We start from the raw sequence: 6,201 nt of genomic DNA, 5'->3' as shown, positions 1-6,201 counted from the left end.
TCAATATATGTTGTAAGAAATACCTGCATCAGTTTTTTTCCAGGTAGCGAAGTCCCCTTCGTATTTCGGCGGGTGGATGCTTGGTCCGGCCATCTTGTTGCTTCGTTCGACGGTTAGTCTTCCTGAAGCGCTTCGGCTCTGATACCACTTGTAGGACCGTTGGGTCGGCTAGAAGGGAGGGTTGAATAGCCCTGAATAAAATACAACCCTTTCTCGAACGATTAAGCTAACACTTGAAAAATAGATTAAGCATAAAATAAAGCATAAAGACAAGGCACCAGATTTGACTTGGTTACAACCGGGGAGGTTGTTAATCCAAGGAAGATGGTTGCACTAAGAACTCCTTCAGGCGGAGAAACCTCGTTTACAGCAGTGTAGGCACAGAAAGACAGAAGCTTATCTAAATAGTGGAAGCATATAAGTGTTGTTTACAATTTCTGAATTGATGAAAAGCTTCTGGACCAAGGCTATATTTATAGCCTTAGCGGGGGCGCCTGGAAGGGTTCCGGGTGCCCTGGGGGGATAAATTTTATCCCCCAACCTTTAGATCGAGTCAAAGCTCGATCCGGCCAAAAACTCACTTCCGGCCCCTTGGAAGGGTTCCGAGCGCCCCGGGCTAGTCCGGGCACCTCGGATGCTTAGTCAACTCCAGTTGACTTTCGTCCAGGTCCTCTACTCCGGATCCGCTTGATTGTGTGATCTCTGACATCCGGAAAAGGGCTCACCCGAACCCAACTTCCGGTCTTCTCGAGCGGGCTTCCCTCCGGCTTCTCGTCCCTCAGAATCGCCGCGTGTTTCCTTCTCGTCGGCCGGTGTACTCATCCGCAGTCTTAGTCCCTCGGACGCACCGCATGCCGTCCTTCTCGCTAGCTGCGTCTCTTGCTCCCCGAGCAATCTTCTGCTCTGGCTTTCGTCCCTCGGAACCACCGCACGCTTCCTTCTCGTTCGCCGGTGTACTCTTCCGCAGCACCTCGTCCCTTGGACTTCCGTCCTTCTCGCTAGCTGCGTCTTCCGCTTGACTACCTGTGCTCCTAAGCTCCTGCACACTTAGACACAAGGTTATAAACAAACAGGACCTAACTTAACTTGTTGATCACACCAAAACAACCTTGGGGTTCCAACAATTACTTGACTAGGAATGATTAAGAGTAGTGTTCTCTATATCATTTCACTATCAATTCAACCAATTGATTGATATAGATAAGAACCTTCTACTCAAGGACGCTATTATACTTAGTTATTTAGCACCAATACAAGTAAGTATAATAACCATAAAGAAATGTCTTTATTAATATATAGGAATATGATACATCGAGTCCATACAACAATCATCATATGATTGGCTCTAGGGCTATAGCTAACAGATATTCTGTTTTTTTTAAACAAAAGAAGAACATTATGCACATTTACACATGACTTTTAACTGGTTCGAAAAACATGGTTTAATTGTTTCTCGAAGAAAAATGAAACTAGCCGTTCCTTACATTGAATTCTTAGGCAGTCTTATAGGACAAGGTAAGATAACACTTCAAGCTCATATCACCAGCAAAATTTTAGACTTTCTAGATAAAATGGAAGACGTCAAAATACTTAGATCTTTATTAGGATTACTAAATTATGCGAGCCCTATTTAAAAGATATTAGAAAAATTAATGGATCTTTGTATAATAAAACGTCTCAAATAGGACAAAGATATTTTAACCAACAAGATGTTGACTTTGTAAAACAAATTAAAGTAATGGTCCGACAATTATCCCAGTTAGCTTTACCTTTAGACTCTGATTACTTAGTAATTGAAACAGATGACTGTGAAACAGGATGGAAAGGAGTTTTATTAAGTAAACGATCGAAATATGACCCCCAAACCTTTAGAATAATTGTGTAGATATGCCTTAGGAAAATATAAAGAAAAGGAGAGACTTATATCTTTAGATTTTGAATTATTCGTAGTAATTTACTGTTTAGAAGCTTTCTTGCCGTTTATTTGTAATAAGTCTGAAATTATGATAAGAACTGATTGTGAGGCTATAGTAAAATATAGCCAACAAACAAAAGAGGTAAGAAAAGGATTAGGCTCTAAACCCTGGATAAAATTTACATATGCCATTCTTAATAAACGACTTAGAATTTAGTGGGAACATATTAAAGGCAATACTAACTCTCTCGCTGATACTTTATCACGATTATTAACTTAGTCATTTTTGCAGCTATGGATATACAAAAGAGAATTCGCACTTATGGCTACCAAGAGACAATGAAATTTGGCAATCAAGAACTTCCTCAATTCTCTTGTAAAGGAGATACTTTTGACTTTTCTCTACGAGTTCAACTTGATATCGTATAACAATGCTTAATCGATAATATTTGGAATATTCCTATTTCGCCTGTGATAGCCAACCAAAAGATAGCTATTATCAATGTTATTTCTAATCTCTCGTGAGTCGAAAGACCCATTGGGCTTTTTGAGCTTGACCTAAATAGTTGGATAATAGGTTGGTAAAAGAGGGCTTAACCTCTGATCATGGGCTGGAGTCTGGCTATACGTCTGTCTATCTTATACAAAGCTGAAGGTGTTGAGCCCCGAGAGTCGAAAGATCTGATCAAAATGATATAAAGAAGTAGAGCCTAACGAGATTGAGATTGTCCGATCGGATGATGGTGTCAGATGTCTGAACTGACAATTGGCTCGGATAGATTCACCTTAGACTTTGATTATCATGGTAATCGGAAGATTAATTGTAAAATATCATAATAAAATAATAATAAAATAATAAAGTTTAATGGACGAATAACTCGTATGATGAATTTAAGGGGATAAAACTATTTGAGATTGGTGGAAATTTATTTAGAATACCTATTTAATTAGGAGTTGATTAACTAGATTATCATATAGTTGGTTAAAACCTAGGTTTCTCTTCTTATTATCGCCGATTCCCTCCCTCTCCCTCTCATCCCGATCCCGTTGCCGTCTCCTTCACTCGATTTCCTCCTCACCGCCCGATCTCTTCCCTTCCTCTTCGTCACCGACGCGGATCCGGCCACTAGCCCTCTCCCTGGCGTCTTCTCCTTTCTCTTCTCCTCAGCCGACGACGCCTTTGCAACCTGGAAGCGCAGCGCCGCCTCCTCCTCTTCTCATCGCGGACGCCAAGCACTCGCCGGAAGCTGAAGCCACCACCGCCTCCCTCTTCCGCGCCCTAGCGTCGTCTCCTCTGCCCTAGTTGGTCTTCACCGCCGGCCTACCTTTCCTCCAGTGGATCGCCGCCGAGCAGTGGAGATTCGGCTTGGGCTCGAGTTCACCTACGAAATTCCCTTTCCCGCTTGATCCAAGTCGCGTGAACCCCCCTTTCCATCTCTGGTTTAGGGTTTCCGGCGGCCGGATTTAAGGTATGCACTAAACCTAGATCTGAATTTAGGATTTGGGTGTTGGTTTGCTGAATGGGACAACCAATTGATTTGGACAGTGGTCTCGTCACTTCCGGCCAGATCCGAGGAAAACAGATATTGTGAAGATGCGGTAGAATACACTGGTTATGAAGATGCGGTAGAATACACAAGACAATTTTCTAGTACAAAAGAAGACAGATATTGTCATATAGATCTTCCTGGAAAAAGAGATCAAATACAAATACAACAGAACAATACTATTCTAGCACTCCTTACTAATCTTCATTATCGCTTAACCTTAATTGAGTCAAAACTTCTCCAATTAGAAACACATTGGTCTGGCAACTTTGGTTCTAGTGAATTAAAAGAAGCTTTTGCTAAACTTTATAAAGATCTTAGCCAATTATCGTTAGGAAAAGTACTTCCTAAGACACCACCAATCACTTATAAATTTTTAACATACAAACCCGGACAAAAACTGAACCTTTCTTAGGACCTTCCAGATACCTTTCAGATCTGTTAGATCCATGGAAGCAAATGCTTCATCCTCCTGGTTAGATACCATAACCAGAAGAAATAGTACTTCTACGTTAGGACCTCTTAGACTAGAAAAAGTTATTGATGTAGATAAAGATCTGACAATTTTTTCTAATGAACAATTAAATGCTTTGAACCCAAAGAAACTTTACCGTCAAGGAGTTTTAAACTTCTCTACTTCTGTTTACCGACATCATAGACAAGAAGCTCTTCATCTTCCAGATGGAGGTGAAGTTAAAGTGAGCCTCATGACTAAGAGGCTACTAAAAGTCTCTATCTTAGAAAACATGACTATATACATCTTGGACTTATTGTATTTGGCTTAAGAGGTTTAACTCGAGCCAGATTAGGAGGAAAAGTTTTATTAGTTTTACATGATACTCGTTTTTCAGACATAGAGAAAGCCATCATAGGACTTATTGAGGTTGATATGAATGCTAATTTAGGCATCACTTACTTATGCCCCAATTTTAATATGACTATACGTGATTTTGTAAATCATATTCAAATTCACATCCAAGCAAAAGGGTATGGTCAATTTCAAGGAGATAACCTTCAATTAGATATTATCTTCTTAGGAAAAACAATGAATCATATGCATAATCACTTTAAAATCTCTATTACAGATATGATTGAGAAGCAGAAGTTCCTTCTTTAAGAAGGGCAAGTTTGGTTTCTAAAAGATTAAGATGGGTTTCTAGAATAGAGACTCGGGAAAGCTTCTTTTAATTCACTAGAACCAAAGATCAAATCTAAGTTATTGCCTGTCAAGGCCTTTATTAAAAAATGGTTATATCACATACCTTATCTTGGACGTATATAATTCACTTCTAGTTTTATGTGAGCATTTTTGCAAAAAAAAAATGTTCATTGTGTTTGATTTTGTCTTCTATCATTGTCCAGTTTTTGTAATTTCTCACTACTTGTTGCTATTATCTTGTTATGTGACTGCATTAATCTGTTGAACTGCATCTCTTGGTCAGATATTGTGTTAACACTCGCTACTATGTATCGTTATAGAAGCTTCATTTCAAAACTAAACTTTTTGTTTGATGGAAGACAAGTGCATACGAGAAAATATTGCCGAGGTGATTTTATGTTAACAAGCAATTATTTTCTTTTCATGGGTCACTACATTTTGCTTTTGATCTTTCTCTTGTATTTGTTTATTTCCAGTTAAACTATCTCATTGTGACTAGGAATTAAAGAACAAAATTGGGAGGCATAAAATTGGATTATATTCTATTGATTCAATTGATCAATGTCTAACTTGTTATGCAAAATCAATAAGTACATAATCATATAGAGAGAGGCAATACTGATGCTTTAGTTGAGAGATCATGCTGCTACATTTTGGATTGAAGTTGAGGATCTTCAAAATAAACTTTGACTTTGTTGATGTGTTCGCTAAAAGAATTGATACAATCTTTTCCTTTAACTCCCATCAAACTGTAGATATCATAGGACACTCTAGATAGGGACCACTTAGGTATGAGAATGCTCTGATTGTTTCATTCTAAGGAAATTTAAAAGTTTTGTATTTCAGAAATGATATTGTTCTACTTTAGACTACTCCAATTGGGATGCTTAAAGATTAGTATGAATTTCAACTATATTTGTTTCAAAGTTTAAAATTTTGAGTCATGCCAGAGTTTTAGTTTATGAAATATTTTTAAATATAAAAATATATTAATTAAAAATATTTTTATAATTGCTACATATGATTTTTCTAATAATTCGTCTCCATCTTCATCGTTAAAAAGGTAGGAGAAAAAGAAATAGACAAAAAAGGAAAATAAATTATTGAAGGAAAAAAGAATTAATTATAAAAAAAGGGAAAAAGGGAAAAAAACCGGTTGAAACCCTAAACACCTAAAACCTGAATGAAAATAGGATTTACCCTAAGATGAACTAAACTTAAAAGGGGAAAGAATAAAAAGAAAGCTAAAATTAAAAACAAAATGCAGGCTGCCAACTAGGCAACTAGCTGAGGTTGCCGTTGACTAGGTGAGGCTGTTGCGACCTTACGGTAGCCTCGCGACCACACGGAGGCCTTTGCATGGCCGCCACAAGGTCGTGTTAGCCTTGCGACCATGCGGAGGCCATTGCGTGGCCGTCGCAAGGTCACAGTGGCCTCACGACCTTGAGGAGACCTTTGTGAGGCTGCTCCACCTCACGGCTCTGCCTATGCTGATGTTGGTTGGTGGGCAAAATTGTAATTTTGCATATGTCGACCGACTTGGGTCGGTATTACAAACCTTGATTTGTTCAACCATTTAC

The sequence above is a fragment of the Zingiber officinale genome, chromosome 4B (genome assembly GCF_018446385.1).
Source record: "Zingiber officinale cultivar Zhangliang chromosome 4B, Zo_v1.1, whole genome shotgun sequence".
Classification (NCBI taxonomy): domain Eukaryota; kingdom Viridiplantae; phylum Streptophyta; class Magnoliopsida; order Zingiberales; family Zingiberaceae; genus Zingiber; species Zingiber officinale.
Note: the sequence above shows the minus strand (reverse complement) of the source record.